This window comes from Rhipicephalus sanguineus, chromosome 8 (assembly GCF_013339695.2).
Source record: "Rhipicephalus sanguineus isolate Rsan-2018 chromosome 8, BIME_Rsan_1.4, whole genome shotgun sequence".
Classification (NCBI taxonomy): Eukaryota; Metazoa; Arthropoda; class Arachnida; order Ixodida; family Ixodidae; genus Rhipicephalus; species Rhipicephalus sanguineus.
This window is the reverse complement of record NC_051183.1, coordinates 7168833-7190948: the sequence shown is the minus strand read 5'-3', so window position 1 is coordinate 7190948 and position 22116 is coordinate 7168833.

The following is a 22116-nucleotide window of genomic DNA, read 5'->3' as shown; positions in this document are numbered from 1 at the left end:
CGACCTTTCACCAAGCGACGATTTCATTGTATTGTGGAATAGCGCAAGTTACACTGGCCGAGCCGGAGCGATTTCGTGTGCACGTACAAGAGCTCTGCTGCGCATGCGCGAGGAGCAGTGATGTCACACAGCTGGCGTCACTGCCCAACCTCGGCACCCAGAAACCGAAACCGAAAGTTGTCGACATCAAAAGGCGATATTAAGTTATTTAGCGAGAATACATGAATCTTGGTGCGTGCATCATGCTTCCTGGAGCTATAGGAAACGCTTACAGCAAAGAACGCGCAAGCCACAAGTTTGGTGGCACCACCCCTTTAATTTTGCCAGCATAGCAGACGTATCAATGGGGGTAAGGATATAGCGGGGAGGAGGAGGAGGGGAAAAAGAAAAATTACAACATCTCCCGCTAAGGCGGACCATGAGGCGATGCGAAGCCGGAGCACTTGCACGATCGCGTTCCATTGGCGTTCGTTGGGCATGCTACCGACCTCGCGTCGTGGAACGCGAAGAGGAACGCTACGCGCGTCGTGTCTTCCCTCTAGCCTGGCCGCTAATTCTCACAGGGCGAGCGGGGAACGCGGTCGACAGGCGCGCGAGGGTGGGGATCGTAGGAGAGGGGAGAGAGGTTGAGGGGACGCGCATGCGCTGGCGCTCATCGCGGCGTAGCGCAGGAGAGGGGGTGGGGTAGTGGAGAGGGGGAAGCGAGGAGGGGAGGGTAGTGGAGAGGAGGAGGGAAGAGTGGGAATAGAGAGGGGGGAGGGGAGAGGGGGTGTGTGAAGAGGGTTTGTGCATGCGAAATAAGGGTGGTCACGCCGCACACCGCCACCACCACAGGAATAAACTCCTAAAACGGAATGACAGTGAGGTTAGCCATGCGTCAGACCGGCGGGCTGCCGTTTGCCACAGTTGTATAGATGTAGAAGGAGAGCGCAAATGCTGCTAAGCGGCGCAGAAAAGCGGAGAAGCTTGACAACCAAGAAAGGTAAGAATAATCAGCTGAACCTTAGCTAACGCTACGTATATCCTGGCATAGCCGAGCTAAGCCACTGCAAATTTTTTTTTGCAACGCTCGTGTTGACGCCGAAGCCGACGGTCAGTTTTCGTGTTTGATGAGGCATCTAAGGCTTTCGCCTTATTACGCTGATGAATAGCACCGGTGGACCCTGGATTAAGTACACCCGCAACACAATGTGGAACAACGTTCTCGAATAAGAACTCTGACCACGAGTTCGCATTCATTACGAACTTCGTGAATTGAGGACCAACTTGATCACAATTGTTTTAAACGAGGGGTGTGCGCATATTCGAAAGTTTCGAATATTCGTCGAATATTACATTCGAAATATTCGTATTCGATTCGAAAATCGTGTATTCGCAAAGTTTCGAATATTTGATAACTTCGAATATTCAAAAAATCGAATATGCGATTCGATTATCATGCATAAAATAACTCGTCTTCCACATTTCTGCTGCGTTCGTATAGCTAAAAACGTTGCCGAGAGGAGCGATACACATCGTAAGTACACGGAGGCACTATATCTGCCTGCGACGAGCGCCCAAATACGTATGATTTATTGCTGGTGCATCTCCGACGTGCAGCGCTGTAGGCGATCATGTAACCGTACATTTTCAATATTATGCGGAATAACGTGCCGCACTACCACTCGTTCACTATGCGGGACCACTTCTGAAGAAAGACAGTGACCCACGTGACTGGTGGCGGACTGTAGGCACCTTCAGATCTGGCAAAGCTTTGCCCCATGTAACTCCCTATACCAGCCACTTCTGTTCCAAGCGAGCGTGCCTTTTCAGTGGCGGGGGCTGGTCATGTGGAGCAACTCATATTTCTTCATGATAACATCTAGTCATTACTTTCATTGTGCCGGGATATTTGCTTGAGTTGTGATGTGCATTGTGCTAGCCTGGACATTGTGTTCTGGAGATAGCAGTGTATGTTAACGCGATAGCGTTAAAGAGCTCGTATCGCAGAAATTCCGCCGTCGGCGTCGGGGCCGTTGGTTGTGAGCGAAAAATCATCATCTTGTCCGTGACCGAAAAATCGAAAAAGCTGCAAATAAAATAAATAATTAAAATGTTGGATCCGAGTGAGAATCGAACCCAGGTCGTCTGCGTGGCAAGCAGGTGTTCTACCACACAGCCACGCCTCTGCTTGGAGCTGCACTGAAAGTAACTTTCATGCTACAGAAAAATACGCGTCCTGTATACAGGTGTCACAGTACGAGATGTAATATCGCAGTAATATTGCGTGGTACAAGCGTACATTGCCATCGGGCGTCACACCATGTCAATATCCTAACGACTTCGTGGTTTAAAGACAGCCACCCATTACAAAAGGCAGACACATTACTGCGCGTATTCCCTTAAGACCACGTAGTGGGTGCATCGCAACTTTGAAAAAGTTTCTCGCACATAACTGCTCCTGCTTTAAAGCATGCTACCCATTACATAAGGCACACACCTTAGTGCCCGCATTCTGTTAAACACTCGTAGTGTTTGAACCGCACACTAGGAACAGAATATCGCTATCGCGTTCAACTCTTAAAGGCGAAGCTTAAGCGTCCCCCAATTTTGTGTTGCCAGTCAGGCTGTTAATCTTTCTTTTTTTAATAGCTACATGTTAAATAAAATATTGTTACTGTAGAGGCATTTTTCCTTTGATATTCGATATTCGATTCGATATTCGAAGGTGCATATTCGTATTCGATTCGTATTCGAAAAATTTGATATTCGCACACCCCTATTTTAAACCTATGCTGCTTTCATAAAAAAAATAATTGGCTGATATTTTATAATATTGACGTTCTCTACTGCGCAGTGGTTAGCCTTAAGAGACCGTCACGATGAAGTCCGTCCTTAATTTCTTACAGCGCTTTGTTAGCACACGTGTAGCCATAAACTAATTAGTAGATATGCAATAGAATCGTGACTAATTACGGGAAAGCAAATGTGCGTTGTTTCAAGAGTTTATATTGCTCGTTTCACGTAGTACTATATTAAAAATGGAAGTTGATTCAAGGCAGCGTTAGACAGCTATGGTCATAGCTGACTGCGTAAAAAAAAAAAAAAAAAGAAAAGCACCTTGTCCTTATGAAAGTGGACGGCCCCGAGGCATTTCAGGGGCTCAGATTAAAAATGCTCTCGAACGCTAATCGGTTTACAGCGGTACCTCCAAACTCGCGCTGCCGTATCGAGGCAAGCAAAGTGCTTGAGGAACCGTCGGCTGAAACGTTTTTCATGGGGAACGCTAATGAAGAGAGATCATTCTGTATCCATTTGATTGGGTACTCGGGGAAAAGAAAGACTCGGTAAGGTGAACCTCCTGGCGGTGCTCTGGCTCTTCTCAGACCTTCTTTTTTTTTTTCTTCCGTGGCATTTCCACCCACACGATATAACGTGTTGCCATGATATCCGATTTCTGTCGAAAAATATGGACCGATTCCGAAGGCAATGAAGTCCGTAAGAGAGTCCGAGAAAGACACGTGACTTAACTACCGCAGTTACTTGTACACTACTAGCACTCGTTGGAACGGACTAATGTTTTCGAGTACTGGTTAAACATAGCAAAATGATTGCTGGTGTTAACTGACTGCTGTTATTCTATCCAACATCAAAGTCGTCTATTTCTTTAGTTCTTTGCATCCAGCATATCGCGTATATATATATATATATATAGTAACACGGACGTAGAGTATAGTGCACTGCAGTATAGTGCACTGGTGTTCAACTGCCCTCCGACGTGTTCAACCGTTTGATGGAGGTGTTCATCCCCCCGCCCCTCCATGAAAATTTTCCATTTTGCATGTATGTATATATACACGCCCACATATGAACACACGCACGAACATACATAAAAAAATGTTTGAACAGCACCAACCCCCGAAAAAAATTGACGGCGGCGCCTCTCGTATAGAGCAATGTAATCCAATGAGTTCACCTTGCTCTCTTCTAGTCGAACAGCATGACGAAATTCTTGAGCCCCGCCTTGTAGAGGGCGATTCGCTATTTGTTCAGGCGAGGCACAATAGGAAACTCGACTTCTTCCACGACGCCTCTTCCAAGTGAGCAGGATTAACGATCGCTTCGCAAGTGAGAGGGACGCGGCCAACTTAATCAGCGTCGTGTTGTTTGCCGAGCTCTAGAAGGCGCCTCCCGTTAATAACAAGCAACTGGGTTCACCGGGGCAACGAATGTGTTTTTTCTGGGCGACAGGCTATTTTGCTTCTACACTTTGTTCTAAGAAGGAAACGGCGCGCTTGTCTGCGTCCTGTCTGCTTATTCAAAAAGCGCCGTTTTTCAAAACGGGGGCCACGAACCGAAAGACTGCGCGAGTGAGCGCAGTCTGAAAGAGAGTCGCGCGCTTAAACTGTGCAGCGCCGTGGTCGCTATGACGGACGGTGCCACTCGGTGAGCCATTGGAACACTCTCCGAGATGGCCACATTTTATGTTCTCGGCAGTAACGATGACGCTGGGCGAGTCCGTTACGTGCACTGAGGGATTTTCGTTTTGAAGAATAAAGGTTAACCGAAATATGACCGCCTAAATGATCGCTCCTAACTCCAAGAAGTCAGTAGCCGAGGCATTTACAGTGATGCACAGTATTAGTGGGACAGTGGTTAGCGAAACAGCAGGCCATGCAGCGACTACTTGACAGGATCCGAAGCACACAAGCTGGCGCGGCGGCTTTGAGACAGTTTGCCGGGTTCGTAGATTAATTGCGCCGTCCGAGGCAGCGGGGGTCTGCTGAACTCTCTCGGGCTCCTTTCCGCGACTCGCGCTACGTCACACCCGCGCGCACGTTTTCTTCAACGCTCTCGGCGAAAGCCGGACGTCTTCATTTCACGCCACGATGGCTGCTCCCACGTGACCGGCATCGTGAGCCCCAAAACAGAGATGTCATCAAAGGTCATTGGAGCTGACAATGCGCGGCTGACAGCATTCGGGTTGCGTGTTCACCTGCATAAGCGTTTGGACGCACTGCGCTTTAAAGGGATAAGCACCGCTCTTGTCGTCAGAGGAAGACTGGTGAAAATCCAAAAGAGGGCAATATAGCGACGCCACTTTTGTGTTCTCGAACCACCTCACGTGACGACATATAGTTATGTATGGTGTCTGCTAGAGTCGACATGATTCGTCACCGAAATTCACTGCACACGTTTAATGTACAATCTTTTTTTTTTTTTTAATGTTTTAGTATTAGCTGACGCTTTAGTCTGTGGACAAGGTCACGAGTGTGGTTAAGTTAGTGCGACTTTCGCTTCGTGTCGCCGTTCCAGACCACGAACGCTGCAGCTGAGGAAACTTTCTTTACAATAATTCCAGATGCCATAGGCGCTCCCCACTGAGGGGGGCGAATTGTCTCACCGCTTGGTCGAAAGAAAACAAGTTTCGCAATGGACGCAAAGACGGAAGTGAAGCGATGACGTGCTTCCCAGAACGGCCTCATTTTGGTCCCCGGCTTTCCGAGAGTGAAAATGGGAAGTGAACAGCCAACATCCTCGGCCGCCAAAAATCAGCATGGTCAACGGCTGGACAGGTCCGACTGAGAAAAAGTAAGACTCCTCTCAAATGATTGGGGACGCCTATGGCCACGGATATCATGAATAAGAGATAGAGATACGAAGAGGAAAGGCAGGGAGGTTAACCAAGCTTTGGCTCGGTTGGCTACCCTACACTTGGGGTGGGGGAGAGGGGGAATAATAGAAAGGGTATAGAAGAAAGAAGAAGAGTAAGCAAGAGATAGATGAACAGTTAGCTCAAAATTACACAACACGAACTCGCGCTGTTAGTTCACAGGCTCTCGTGAAGTCCGGTGGTCCTCAAGAAGCACAAGAGGGCTTTTGTGGCCTTGCGCATATGTGAGACCGTAGGCCGAGGTCCCAAGATCTTTTCTGTCAGTGGTCTTGAATCGAGGTGACGGAGCTTGGCTTCCATACTACGTCGTTGAGCCTGGTATGATAGGCAGCGGCATAGAATGTGTTCAAGCGTCTCCTCGCAGGCGCAAATGCTGCATGCCGCACTGCAATAAAGTAAGTTCCATTGTCTGTGACAACTTATGGGACAGCTGCCTAAACCCAACTTTTTCAGAGCGCGATGATTAAAAGGGCGATGGTGGGCGCAACGACACTCACGGCACTGTACAGGGAGCACTGCGAATTCTGCCAAGCTCCTCAAGTTCGTGCGACAGCCGTGCACGATGCAGCGGCATCGTGGTGTAGTCGTCCAGAACTGGGTGTGACGTTGCGCGCATCTCGCCTCGATTATGTACGCTTCTGGTCTGGTTAGTTTTACGTCCAGAGCTCCTGCCTGTCGCTGCGTTGTTTCGACCAGGGCTAAGTTAATTTTCGGGAACCCACCTCGCTAGTTGGATGCACGCCCCTTTACTCATTCGCCAACTTGTTTCTTTTTCAGAACGAGAAACTCGCGTCTTTCATTGCCATGCCGCCCTAACGAAGGCTTCTCCTAACTCGCACGTGCTATGCGGTTAACGACTTCCGCCGCAGCTCTCGGTTACATAACCAAGGGCTCAAGTTCAAGATCGTGCCAGGCAGAAACCGGAAAGCGAGCCGCACATGCTTGCGCTGCACGGCGGGCCTACATTGCTGTGCGCGTACGCCTCGCGGCAAGAATGGCCTCTGAAGGGCGTCTCATTTAAATCTCGCTTGCATACGCCCACGCCTTTCGTCGTGGAGTGCTGGCACGGCCTACGAACACCGGTCGGCTGCGCTACGGAAGTACACACCATAACCGCGTAGAGAGAAGACTTACGTTTCTGTCTGTCCCTTTCGTTATTATTTTCTTTTTTTTTTCTTAAAAAAAAAGGAGGAGAGGAGGGTCGTTTACTAAGCGAGAAGGAGTTGCCCGTGCCGCCATAAAGGCACCAATCACCCGTACGCATCGTTTCAACGATTAAAGAAAAAAAAGGGCGTGGCGAGCTTATGTCAAATTTTGCACTGTTTATCTCAACTCAAGAAACCATGATAAGTGTTGGGTGCTAAGCCGAGTGTCAACGAATCGAGGTGGCTGCCACAACACAGTGTCTTAACAAGCTGATTTGAGCTGGTGCTTCTGGTCTCCCGAGGTCTGTTGCGGTGAATCACATACAGGCTCACAATTTCTCTCTCTCTGTTTTTACCCCCCTCCCCCCACCGTTCTCCTACACACGTGTCGGGTAGCAAACCAAGCAAAATCTAGTTACCCTCCCCGCATTTCCTTTTTTCTTATTAAAATAAAAAAGAGTCTATAGAGTTCTGTGTTCCAAACAAAATAATACTTTCAAGGTTCCAAAGTTCTTGCTTTAACAGAGCCCGCTAACTAGTTTAGCACGCACATGCAAGTACCTGAGTGCACTTGAAACAGTAGGTCTTGGTGGCAAGATATATATGTGGGTGTGCAGCTACTTGCAGAGAAGATCGTTCTACGTGACCACGGAGAATGGCCCGACAACTGAGTATTACAGTAGCCGAGGAGTCCCTCAAGGAGGAGTTCTCTCAAGGAGGAGTTCAATATAACCCTCATTGGACTGGTCGAAAGCTTACCAAGCACCGTAAAGCTTTCCATCTACGCTGACGACATCTGCATTTGGACTTCAGGTGTGACACGGCTTCAGCTTCGCGCCCGCCTTCAGAAGGCAGCCACAATGACGTCCTGCTACCTTCGTAAACAAGGCCTCGAAGTGTCTTGTGGGAAATGTGCAGTGGTAGCATTCACAAGGAAGCCAATGTCTGCCTATGGTATATCAATTAACGGAGACCTTATATCATTCAGCAGAAGCCACAGGTTCTTGGGAGTGATAATTGACAGAAACCTGTCTTGGACTCCACACGTGAACTACGTGAAGAAGCGGCTGACTGCTATATGTCACATGTTCAGATTCCTTGCAGGAAAGAAATGGGGAGTGTCGATACCATCTATGCTACAACTGTACAGGGTTCTGTTTATTGGATTCCTACGGTACAGCTTACCTGCAATATCGAACACCGGCAAGACTAACCTGCGCACGATTCAGAGCATTCAAGCCCAAGTCAACGGCTGAAACCATTGCCATCGCGCAAGACTACTCAATCACGACACACATTATCACCGAGACAATGCGTATGTACCTCAGGCATTATGCCAGGACCCCTTCCCACCATCTGGCGAGCCTCGCTGCTGAAAGGCCCCGCACGACATATAGTGCCACTATCGGCAAATATCGCTCATCATTTACTGCGGGGTACGCACCTGCGTCAAAACCAGTGTTCCCTCCGTGGTGCTTGAGCCGCCCACGAGTTCACTTAACGGTTCCGGGAGTGCGGAAGAAGTCAGACCTACCGACACATGCCCTGAAACAATTGAGCCTACTCCTTCTGTACGAAAACTACAGTAACCACGTCCACATCTATACGGATGGCTCGACTACATCATCCAGTCCTGGTGGTGCGGTTGTTATACCATCACAAGGGATAACTCTGCGTATTAAAACTTCACATGCGACGACGTCTACGGCGGCAGAACTCGCGGCTCTGCGCAGCGCACTAGAATTTATTGATACTGAAAGCCCAAGTAAATGGGCTGTGTTTTCTGACTCAAAACCGGCGTTACAGTGCCTGCGGTCAGTTCTCCGACGAGGATGCCACGAACAGTTGAAATATGAAACCGTGAAACTTCACCACCACGTAGTTCAAAAAGGCCACGATATTGACTTCCAGTGGTTACCTGGCCACTGTGGCATCAGTGGAAATGATTCCGCCGATCACGCTGCTCGCGCATCACATCAGGAAGCAAACATCGTCCCAATTCCGCTTTCAAGGACAGACGCTGCAAGGCAAATTCGACAACTGGCCCGCAGTCTCACACTGACGGAGTGGAACGCACCAAGAATAAGACATACCAGACTACATCAACTGAACCCTTCACTGCAACTCCAACCTCCATCAGGCCTTCACCGACGCGAAGCTTCGCTTCTCTATCGCCTTTGGTTGGGAGTTGCTTTTACGAAGGCATATATAACGCTAATCGGAATGACTGACAGCGCGGCATGTGATGTCTGCGGCGCCGAAGAAAACATCGAACACTTGCTGTGCCACTGCCCTCGTTTTGCCTCGGAGAGACAAGTACTGTCCAACGCACTGCGGCGACTGGATGATCGGCCAATTTCTGTGCAGGTGCTACTACAGCACCGTCCACATCTCTCGACGGCCCACAAGGCAGTGAAAGCACTCTTGTGTTTTTTGAGAACGACGGGCTTGTGCGAACGCCTCTGACTTGTGGTGCAATCCCGCACGATCTAGTGAATGCACTGCATCTCTTCTCTCTCTTCCCTCCTCTCTATTTCTCGTCTTTCTATTCCCCTTCCCCTATCCCCCAGTGTAGGGTAGCCAACCGGAAGTGTTTCTGGTTAACCTCCCTGCCTTCTCCTTTTTCTGTTTCCTCCCCCCCACATGGAAGTACGGTGCTCACTTCAAATGCCTTTTTTTTTTGTCCCCCCGTCTCTCTCTCGCGGGCTGTTAGAGGGGATCGGTAGCAACGTCCCATGTTTGTTTTCGCGTTTTGCAGTGGAATGACTTAGGCATTTTATTATAACTTACACTCTTCGTTATTATATCTGCCAAGTTCGAAATGTAATTGCTAGCCATGTGACAAAAAGGTGACGGCGGGAGCGTTATACTCCCCACTGATATGAGTGAGCATTCGTTCTAAAACTTCCCACGCCAAAAATACCGATCCATTTTGGTGCACCCGTTCGCGTGGAGCCTTCACGCTGCAAGTACATGAAAAAAAAAAGTATCCGTGATTTTCGATTTCTGAAATAGGCCTCGACTCCGCATAGAGAAAAAGAAGCACCCCTCACTTTTTTTTGGCCCCCTTTTAATGGTGCGCGTGCAGCCTCATTTGACCCACTCTCACGACACAACGGTCTCATCCCTGTTTGAAAGGGTTATGCGAAGTATGCGTGGCTGCTTACGCCATGACTTAAAACGTATATTTGCTTGCTTCCAAATGCGGGGTCAGAAAAGATAAAGAAAGAGAGAAGAGTTTCAGAGCAACGAAAAAGAGGAACGCCTGCGTAATGCGTTATCGCTTCCTCCGAGTGTTAGCGGGGATGCGAAGGGTCACAGCGAATGGAGCCCTTGCCCCGAAAGTCGTCAGAGGCCTTTTCGGGGCTGCTGGAAAAAGGAAAGATGATGCCCCAGCTATTAGCTGCAGACGCGCTTCTATACTGCGAAGAGCGAGGGAATGCTTTTATAACGAAGGTTTTGTTTTATCACCGTGATTTTGCGAAGGAATTGACGCATTGAGCTGGGTCTTGCCGCGATGACTCAGGCTCTGAACAAACTCTGTCGGGAGGAGCGATTTTCGATTAGAACGCGAAAATCAAAGTTTCCGGTGACGTCGCGTTGGCACTAATGGCGCGCATTTTCGCTTTTCGCTGAATAGTCTGATAGGCTTGCCGAGCACAATCTTGGGTTCTTGCATTTATTTCAGTCCGAGTACGCGTCAGCTTCCGCTCTAACAACGTCCATCGCGTCAGTGCAGTCGACGAAAGCAAATAGAGATGGCGAATAAAAGGGTAAGCTTGTTTCAGTTCGCGCAACGCCTTGATAACCCCGGTACAGCAGGATTAATTCAGCAAGCCGAGCATCATCGGCACACTGAGCTCCTACAGGGTGAACGGATTCAGACTCGCTCAATCGATCTTTTGTCGGCAGAGTGAAGCTCAGTTCTGCGTACAGCTTGCACACGTGTCTGCAGTTTCGTAGTCTTCGTGGGATAGCATGAGCTTCTATGCCAATGGTTTGGTACTGAGAGTGCAGTTTAAAAGCATTAAAAGGCTTTATGGAAGAGAGCGGTATTGTTATTGTTATTTTATATTAAAATGAAGTGAATCGGAATCGAAATTACGATTTATTTTGCGATTATGCGCGTAGTTACGAGTATATATGACGAGTACATGTCATACCTTAGAGCATCCATGTCACGCTTCCAGCCGCGTGTGCTCAATCTCGTCGCAAACTGTGGTTTGTTTTCTGTCTCAGCTCTCACATTTGTTTACCTGAGACACCATTTGATTGGGCGAGAGGGTCACGACGCTTTTGATTGACTCCGGTCAGCTGTTTGCGATGGAAGACGTTGCCATGGCAAAATCACTGCCGCGGCCGAGGGAGCGATTCTACGCTCAGTTCTCGTTTCCTAAGCACACTTCGAGTCGAGTTTGCTTCGCCCGGTATTCTCTCACCCCGTATCGCACCTATCGTGGCAAATATTTTTCTTTGTGCGTGTGATGTTCAGGAAATGTTGGCACCTTTATATGGTGCCGGTTCCTCCTTTCCACAGAAAATTCGAAATAGTGAAGGTTGAAAGATCGAATCACAAATAATCGCGCTTAGAGACATCTGGCATAAGTAAAACACACAGTCTTCAAGTCTCTATAGCCTTAGAAGGAGCATAAACCCGAAGTCCAGACACAACACTCCTTCGCCTCATTCGCCTCCTTTTATTACAGTTTGGAGACACCATGCTTACGCATAACATAAATCGCGCGTTGAGTTGCTTCGCAAGCGCCCTCCCGTCGCCGAGATGCGGCCAATGGCTTTGTCTCTTCTTCCCTGTATCGCTCTCCTCCCAGTGTTAGCGTGCGCCGCGCTCTGTGATTGTGCGTCATCAAAATGTTTCCTTGGCGACATTCGGTGCAGTCGGCTATGTATAGTCAATTACAACCTAAGAAGAAATGTAAGCTCCGCCCACAGCCGTCACTGTACCACCTAGAGATAATTTGCATAAATGCCACGTCCAATTGTAATTGCTTATTTAAGTGACGTCAAGCGCGCCTAGCGTATTTCACGCAGGGGACTTTCCCATGCAGACACTGTCCGTGTCACTAGTTTTGCGGTCGAAAACTTGAACTTCCTGGAAAATTTCAGCAAAGATTCCGAACTCACTTCTGAGCCAAACGTAACATTGTAACAAACGACCAAGTTTTAATTCATGGTATGCTTAGTATTTGCCTTAGCGGCAGAAAAGTACTCACGGTTAGTACGGAAACCACGAAGCACGACTCTCGCGCGCAGATGAATGACAGGCGCGTCGCAGTTCCGGGGGCGGAGCTTGTATTTATTTTTAGGTTGTAACCGACTGTAGTTGCTCGCATTTAGGAAATATTTTCTGTAATTTGGCATAAAGCTGTCGTATTGAGGCCGCGAGACCGAGCACGGCAACACGTAGCACGATAGCTTTCAGCTCGGAATATTTGATCGTACAAACATCAAAGGGCGAAGGTCGGGAAGAAGTAAGAGTGTAACCGGGGATCAGATGACGTCATGACCGTGTTGTATGCAGGAACAAAGCGGAAAGACGTACGAGAAGTGAAGGCGCGCGAATACTTGTCGTTCGTCATATTTAGTTGGGCGGATCTCACGCAGCGCGGGGAGAAAGAACCGGAATCAGGCCGAGCTGTTCTCCGAGTGAGACGGGAAGCGGTGACTGGTGCATTCCAGACGAATGAGTGGGAACAAAGGTTCCTTCCTCTTCATCACCCATTCTTTCCCAAATTACCCGGCTCATAATTGCAGTTCTTAATTAGGAAAAATGAACGCTGCCTGTTGTGCGCTCAGCAAAGCCTGCAGGGACGGCACTGGAGGGGGCCTCATATAAGCCAAGAGTGAATCGTCCCCTTTTCCATTTACTATGCACGCTCAAACGCCTTTCGCCCAACCAATGCTGCTGTGTGGTGTGGTGGAACACAACTGTCACGGGGGCCTTGCTGAAAGAAAAAAAGAAAGCTTCCATCTCGGGCGTTGCCTTCGGCAGTTGACGCTTGCAAATGTATTCGAGGCATTCTTAATTTCGAATTCAGTGTACAGTAGAACTCCGCTTGCTTGTAAGCCGTTTGCTCCAAAGTAATCGGGAACCACCATTGGCTGACAAATTAAAGTGGGAAATACTGAAGAGCAAACACTTGGCTATGACACGAAGCAAAAACCAAAACGAATAAATAAATAAAAATAATAAGAATGGCAATACAGCAACCACATGTAGAATTATGGAGCATAGTTTTAATTATCTCTGTTGAATTTGACCGACAAAGTATGTCGATGACTGCGGAGAACGAAATATGATGATGATATGCGGTTTTTAATGGCGCAAGGGCCAAGCGGAGATAAAAGACAAGAAATCACGTTGCACGTGCATCACAGGACCGGGAGCAACGCGGAACATGATTTGATGCTTATGTTCTGCCCAGGGTTATGCCGTAAGGAGTCGTTGGACTTAATTCTAGGCGTTTCATCAGCGCCGAGCACAAGCGACGAAGAAACATAATCAAGCACCGTCCGGCCGCGTGCGTCCTTCTCCGCGGTCCCATGCAATTACTTTCGCGTTGCCGCCACCAGTCAAGACTCGCCCAGACTTTTTACTCTTGCAAACACGTTTAGAGTTAGCATTCTTAATCCTGAACCCAGTTATCATCAGGGGCTGCGGGTTTGGTTACGTCACAACTAACGACGAGCGAACACTGGCGGCCAGCAAGGACAGGCCGCTTGATATACCGTAGTCGTCTGTTCCAGCTGACCCGCAGCCCTCCCCACACTTCCCAAATGACGGCTACCCCGTGCAGGCGATAAACATTATTGTATACAGTGCAACGAGAGTACCATATGGTACTGAACAGTAACAAGTGCGTTCATGTCAGATACTGATAGAGTGAATTTACTGATAGAGTCAATAAGTTCACGAATCAAACGTTATAAAGAATCGAGGTGTTTCGTAAGAGGAGAAATACAAATGTCTGGGCGTCACGTTTATTTAGACACGGGGCGGGGACAGAGCAAATGTACAATTTTGCCAACAAGGCCGGGAAAGTCCCTTGGCTTTCTGCAACGAAACCTGAAGCACGTGACTTGAGAAGTTAAACAGGCCACGTGTCCTGTCTACGTAAGACAGGATGTGGGATGTGTTTTACAAGGCACATGTTGGTGCTTTGAAGCGTATCGGGTCGCTCGCAGCCTGATTCGTTCTGGGGAAGTGTGACCGAAATGAAAGCACACGATACACGAAGATATACCTTAAATGACACTTCGAAGGCATAACCTAAAGCTTTCACTCTTTTATTCAATTTATAACAAGGCAACAGGGATTAACGCCTCAGGTTTCATTCAGTCGGCGCGCTATCAGTCCCCGTGTCGGGAGCATGAACTTGGGCCATACAACGAAGGACCAACCTTTCCGATAACTCGTTTTTCTAATTGACGATTACTGCATAGCATTTAATATCAGCATATTTGGTTGGCCGGAAGATGGAGGATTTATTTTGTAAGTATTTCGTGCCCTCTGTAATAATGCGGACATAGGTACTGTGGGCATGGTGTTCCCAAATAACAAAAAAGGAGTAAAATGATGTATACAAGAAAAGCGCAGTAATTCGACGCCGCCACAGCGCATGTTGCGGAGGCAAGGACGTGCCCTGTCAGCGCGGTGCACATGTGGGACGCCCTTCCTGCTTTTGACACGGTGTTCCGTGCGTTTTTTTTTTTTTCAGGACAGTGTTTACTTGTTTGTCCTGCATACATGCGAGGGCCACAGCTGGGGCTGACCTCTTCCTCTCCGTAGGGACACACGCTTATCCTACGGCGCCAGGATCCGTGGGCTGGGCGCCACGTGTGGAATCGCTCTTTCCACACCCGCGCTTGCCGCTGCAACGCAAGTTGCAACGCCCTCACCCGGCCCGCGTTGCGTGTGTTTGTTGTGCGTCTAGGTGCGGGTGAGGTTATTTATCTTTCAAGTACGGGCGTGCGCGAGTATGGTCTCTGCGCTGCGCACCCTTGAGCTTTTATTTCTGCGAGTTCGTATGCGTGTGTTTGTGGGTCGTGCGTGTTGATAATTCCGAAGCGCCGTAGCCGGTCGCTCCACGCACTGACGCGCGCCCCTGATACTTTTCACGTTCAGGCTTAAACTGCCATTTGTAGAGTCTGTTCATAGGCGCATCGGTACATAGTTCACATCAAAGTTTATCGTGCACATGGTGTAACTGGCCAACATGGCTGCGCCTCCTAGCGTTGCTACCTTTGCAGGACTGCGGATTTTCAGAGCGTACTGAAGCAAAAGCAACAACAACGACGACGACGACCTCATATTAATCTTACGCAAGCATAACAGTCCGAAGGAAATGTGCACGCTTGTTTAAGGAAAATTCTAATACTTTGCTCGTAGTCGTGTGTGGGACAACAACATCCGCTTTCCCTGTCCGTGCATTTAGCCATGGTCGGGCGAGTTGCTCCAGCTCGCTTGAACACCAAGAACTGTGTCGATGATGTCCATCCTGAAGTAGGTACTACCAAAAAGCATGGACGTCGGCCGCTCGATCACACACCAGAAGTATATAGGCCAAATAAAGTAACAGCGCGAATGAAACAAGGACGACAAAGAAACGAAGACCACGGGACAAGCGCTGTCCCGTGGTCTTCGTTTCTTTGTCGTCCTTGTTTCATTCGCGCTGTTACTTTATTTGTTCTAATTATGAACCAACTAGCCCACATCAAGTTGTTACTATATAGGCCCTCCCTCGTATATCGAGGGAGGGCCTATATACTTCCTTGCGGACTTGCACATAACTCAGTAGGATAATATAACACCCACATCAAACCAACAGACCACGGATCCAAAGAAAGAACAGAGGACAATACTTATTCTCTTAGTTTATAATCTATAAATAATAACGGAAGGAGAGAAAGAGCTTGCTGCCGGTGGGATGATGATGAGTTAGTCTTTTCAGGCGCAGGGGCCAAGTGTGGCCAAAGGGCGCCATGACGATGTTTCAATCACCAACGGATTATGAGGGCGGCTGCGGAAGGGCCCAGAAATCAATCGAATAAGCAATGCTTAAAACACGTACACGATTAAAATTACGAAGGTGGCAAGTGAGGCGAACTATGAACGGGGGATGTTTCTATACAAGGAAAGTCGACAGGTATGCAAGTAGCACAGATCCCCCACTCGGGACCTTGAACACAAGGGCTGGGAGGCATGTGCTATAAGGGCCGAAGCGGCAGCCTCAAATAATAGGCTGTACTAAGAATCGCTTGGGTGTATGACACGCAACAAATTACACTGTTAAGGAATGCGAAGACTCACTTACTGCCAAATATTGGGTCATCGCCAAGAAACATGACTGGATGTAGTGACATTTGCTGGTGGTATGGTAATGGAAAGTACATTTGTCTGCCTGTAGTTGACGACATTCCACCGGGCCTTCTTGCAGCCCATTGTTCAAGTGCGCCCACTGCGTCATTGAAATGAATTGTGGGGTTTGACACGCCAAAACCAGGGTCGCATTAGGAAGATCGCGGTAGTGTGATTAACCACAACGTGGAGCTCTTTTACCCGCACATAAATCCCAGTATTTATGCGGGGGCATGCCGCCGCCTCACCCACGACCTCTATTCAGTGCGATGCCACAAAACGGCGGATGCGCTTATTTCGTGCTCGCTTTGACACGTGGTCTCACCAAGCTTTTTTAAAAGGGGCCATGAAACGGTCACCCAAACATTTCCGGTTTTCAGCGAAAACTAGAACTATAGTGGGTCTATTGTGCCTGTACATATATTAATAATGAACTGTAAAAGAATATTTCCCTGCAAAATACGCCCTTGAAGTCATCGGCTATAAATCCCACCCACCGCCATGACCATCTTGCCATGGCGTGTGTGACGTCATGTGCTGCATGTAGCGGAGCCGTCGTCTTCTAGCAAAGTTTCAGCCGTCGCAAATCGTTTAACTCCAATGTCAAGCTAAACAAAGCTGAAATGGCTCGACTGCGCGCGCAGCTGACCACGGAAAAAAAATCATTCGCCGGAAAGCAGACGCTCGCGCAGCATGCAGCTCGTTACGTCACGGCTCGCGAGTGCGTCAGTGTTGCACGACTCGCAGGCCCTTCGCGTGTTTATAAATGTATTCAATTATAAATTAAGTGCTCGACCAAACGCGCTGAAATTTCACTAGCTTGTTTGTGAACGTACAAAAATTAACCCACATAACACAGATTATGATCGGAAATTGGATTTCATGGCCCCTTTAAGAAACCTCGAGAATCGTGCTTGTCTTCGGCTTAGCTCAGTCCCGGATCATGCGTGCTGCTAAAAGTTCTCACATAACTCTCTCTTCGTTACGAAGTATATAAGCTAACTGGTTTGCTGAAGATTTCCTCTGATAAGCTGGCCAGGTTTTTACGCTCCAACGTGTCCACCGCCGTCCTTTCTCGCTCCGTGATTTCTCATTTCGGCTGTCGCAATTCCATCGCGGGGGGCAACTGCGCCATGAGCGCGGTGTAAAGCGAAGCGCCCACGCGTCTCGACGGTGCCGACTCCCGGGGAAAACGAGATTTGTCGGGAAGGCAGGCACCTGACATGCGTTTCGCCGGAGTCTGGGCTCTCTCGCGAACAATAGATGACGTCACTGCTACGTCACTCACGTGTGACGTCACTTGAAGACTTTCTTTCCCTAAGTTAGTTTTGACTTTTCCCCGTGTCGCCACGGAGTGCCTAGTATGTCACGTGCTTGATGAATTTCGTCCCTAGTGTCCTAGTGTCATCTTCACCTCCGCCGGCGATGTCTCCGCGCACGTGTCACGAAGTGTCGTCGGTGATGAAATGCGACGTTTGTGGCGTTGGCCTGTCTTCACTGGAAAATATGTGGAGCACCACATCGCAGCGCACAAATTCGCCGCTGACTACGTGCAGCAGGCGTTCCACAAAGATAAAGGTGAGTACCCATCCTGTTTTCAGTTTATAGTTGTTGGAAAAGACAGTGTCAGTGCATTTTTATCATCTTTTGTGGTGAGGCTGTACAGCACATGACCGCTTCCACGTGCATTCACTGTGCCAGCTAGTTATAATTCGCATGTGCTTGTCGCGTAGAAAAAAAAAAAAGAAAAGAAGTATGCACAGAGGCACTAATTTTCACAATTTTGCTCGATCACACTGAAAGTACTGCCGCTTGCGTCGCTTTTTGTTTTCCCTCTAAAAACAAAGCAGAGCAAATATGTCCGGTGGATACATGATGTGTTGAAACAGGTGAGCGCACAAGACAGGGACAGTGAAAACGACATATAGAGCGCTACTTCAAACTAACATTTAATGCACTACACTCATCACAAGACTATCAAAAAAAGAATTTAATTTTTTTCTTCCTTACGCTTTTTTTTTTTTCTCGCTAAAGATTACAGGCGGTAACGTGCCCATGGAAACAGGGCGACAAAGCGAAAAAACCCTTGATACCATACAGAAGTTTTTGACCGAGCTCATGAATGCGTTATCAACGGCAAAAACGGCTGTGTGATAAATGCGACATGAGATGAACATGGGTTTTAACAAAAAGCGGGTCATCCAAATGAAGAAACAATGATGCAGCTGAACAAAGGAGGCTGTAACAAGGTATTAAAAATGGCCTTGAAAAGATTAACACTTAAAAAGTGAGAACAACAATAAAAGTTTTGCAAAAACGCAGACTCTTTCTTCGAGAGTGACACAGGGGGCATGCTGACACAGCTGGGCCCGAGCTGTTCTGCACTTGATGCATTATATATTTCTCGAGCTATGACAGCCTGGTCAAGAAAGGGGGTACAACCGCAAGCTGCACAGCGTAAGGCCATGTTGCCGTCAGACTTTTAAATTGTTGGCGTGTTCACGCAAGGGATCGTTAATACATTGGCCAGTTTGGCCGATGTAAACACATCCACAAGAGAGCGGAATCTTATACACGATGCCGCATTTGCAAGACAAAAACCGCGTGGTGTGCTTCTTGCAGCATGTCAGGCCTTTCACTGTTCACGTTGACACGCTTGCACAGGCCTCCAAAGTTTGTTGGGGGCGGTAAACACTACACTGACTCCTGCGCACCCTGCAGCCTTCTTAATCCTATGTGACACTTGGTGCACGTATGGGATAACAGCAGTTTTTGTCCCATCTCTGTTTTTTGGAGGCACATCACTGGTTTTCTTGAGTCTGTGCAACAAGGTCTCCGCAAGGTCACACAAAACTCTGGAAAACGTGTGCTCTCGAAGAAAGATTTTGTGTTTTTGCAAAACCTGTTGACTTTTATTGTTCTTACTTTTTAAGTTTTAACCTTTTAAAGGCCTTTTTTAATACCTTTTGATGACCTCCGCTGTTAAGCCGTATACTTTGTTTCTTCATTTGTATGACCCATTTTTGTTAAAACCCATGTTCATCTTGTGTCACATTTATCACCCAGTCGTTTTTGCCGTTGATAGCACATTCGTAAGCTCGGTCAAAAACTTATGCTTCAGAAGTTTTTCAGAAGGAATATCAGTGCACTGAATGAGATGAAGGTTAGCTGAAGGACTTAATTTATTTTGTGAAGCAGAGAGAGTGAGGGAGCAAAATAAAACATTTGACATTAATCTATGTCTAAGGCCTTTGAACTATTTTTGTTGGTTTAATGTCTCTCTCTGATACTATGTTGTATTTGTATTACAGCATTCAGTGAATGGAAAGCTCAGGAAGAGGCGAATGAGAACTGTTGGTTTATTCTTCGCACGGCTCCTAAAAAGCTGGCCAGTGGGGAAACGAGGAGCCACTACTACTCTAATAGATCAGGAGTGGCTAGGCCAAAGGAAGGTCATGGTAATCGTCGAGAGAAAAGTCAGGGTACCTGCAAGTCCGCTAAGATGTCTTTCATTTATTACTGTGACGAAGAAGGAGAACACTCAGAGCCCGGCACCTGAAGATATCACCATAAATGTAAGGTACCAAAGAAAGCATTATGGCCATAAAGCAGAAATTCAGCACTTGAGGATGAGTGACAAAGAAAAGGCCAACGTTAACCAACGTAGCAGAGGACCTGGAGCGTGGTGTGCCCATGAAAACCATATTGAATAATATAAGAACATCTGTTGCATGTAAGCTGAGGCCAGCACATTTGGCAGAACGCATAACTCTGCATAACATCAAACGGCAGTTTCACATCGCTGCTCCTGAACAGTGTCACACCAATGATGCTGTCAGTGTAGATATGTGGGTGAAAGCAATGTAAGACAAAGGTGGAACACTTGTCTGTCTGTATAAGGCACAAGGTGCAGTGGACCCAACTGGTACTTTTGGTGCAACAGATTTTGCCCTTGCTTTGATGACAGAGCCACAAAAAGAGCTGTTAGAAGAATTGGGCACGGGCACTGTGTGTCTTGACTCAACACATGGAACTACAGGGTACCAGTTTGAGCTGACCGCTCTTCTAGCGCTAGATGAGTGGGATAAGGTATACCTATAGCCTATTTCATCTGCAACAGGATGAATGAGGAAAACTTGGCAGTTTTTTTCAGGTCTCTTGATTGTGCCATCAACAAAAAAGTGGCTGCTAAGACATTTATGTCTGATGACGCCTCACAATTTTACAAGGCATGGTCGTCAGTTATGGGTGTCCCTCAGCAGAAACTTCTCTGCACCTGGCATGTGGATAGGAATTGGCAGAAGAAGATACATGAGTGTGCAGAAAAACAACTGAGGCCAGACATGTACCACAACGTGCGACTCCTTTTAGAGTTCCTTGACCAGCAAGAATTTGAAAATTATCTTCAATCATTCCTTGACACTGAGGAAGAAAAACAGGGATTTTCTGAAGTACTTCAAGGACAACTATGCAGTTAGACCTCAAGAGCGGGCCTACTGCTTTAGGACGAGGACAGGTATCAACACCAACATGCACCTTGAGAGCATGCACAGGACGTTGAAGCACAGCATGCTGGAGGGAAAGAAGAATAAACGTGTTGATAAACTAATTTCTGCCCTCATGGACTTGACATATCATTTTTTGATGAAGAGGGCAATCCAGATGATCAAAGAAGCAAAGGGCAAGAAGTTGAGTGCAGTTGAAAGGTACCACAGATCTGGCACTGAAATGGCAGGTTGTGCCAAATTAAACGAAGACGGCACGTGGAATGTGCCATCTCAGTCTGCTAAAGGGCACTCTTATTCAGTGACAAAAGTCGGGGATGCTGCTTGCTGTCCCTTGAGATGCAATGAATGTGCAGTGTGTGCGCACCTGATACACTTCAAAGTGTGCAAGCACATTCACTGTGTCGTCATTGCTAACACATTGTCAAGCAGTGACAATAACGACTATGAGAGCCCACCTGAAACAGTAACTGAAACGAGTCGGGCATTGCACATAGTGCAAAGCATTGCAAAGCTGGAGGCGGCCACAACAGTGCCGAGCCAAAAGTCATGGATCGATCTCGGCCGCGGCGGTCACATTTCGATGGAGGCGAAATGGTAGAAGCCCGTGTACGTACGATGGCAGTGCACGTTAAAATTTCCGGAGCCCTCGACTACAGCGTGCCTCATCATATCGTGGTTTTGGCACGTAAAACCCCAGAAATTATTATTATTATTGCCAATGATGACCACATGCCTCAACAAATATGAAAAGTACTATACGTTGATGTTGGCACTGGACCGAGGTTTCCACTAAATATAAAATTTAAGTCACTCATATGTCTCATCTGCTCTATCTGACACAACTGCTGCTGTAATTAATAATTGACTGGAATGCAAAGTGTTCGATTGGTGAATGTGTTGACCTGCCCATTTCTCACTTATGATTTCTCATTTCAGATATTGTATTACTGATTGTAGAGGTGTTAAATGACATTGATTTCCCAAAGCTATGGAGGAACCAAACCAGCATTTTAATAAAGCCTTATTGTCAAAGCTTAACCCGGTTGTGTCTTCCTGTGTTGATAATGCATACTTGTGCATGCGGTTTCTGCACTACATTCATTACAGTAATGCAATGCAGTTTCATTTCAAGCCACGAGGACAGAGTCAGAATCGATTTAGATCTGTTTCTTTATGAATGCTTAGATTATTATTATTGTTATTATTATTACTATCATTATTATTATTATTGCAGCGGTATATGCACACGTTTTCTGGCTACGGCGCGAATCCTTTATACAGAGGAGAGCTCGATCGACATCGACATCGTCTGCAATGGCGGATTGTTTATTTGCAGTTTGCAGCGTTTGCGCGATGTAAATTGTTCTTTCGCTAGTTTCTTGTACGCGGTAATGTTAACATTAACGCTCGCTATCGAGTTTAGGGTATGTTTTT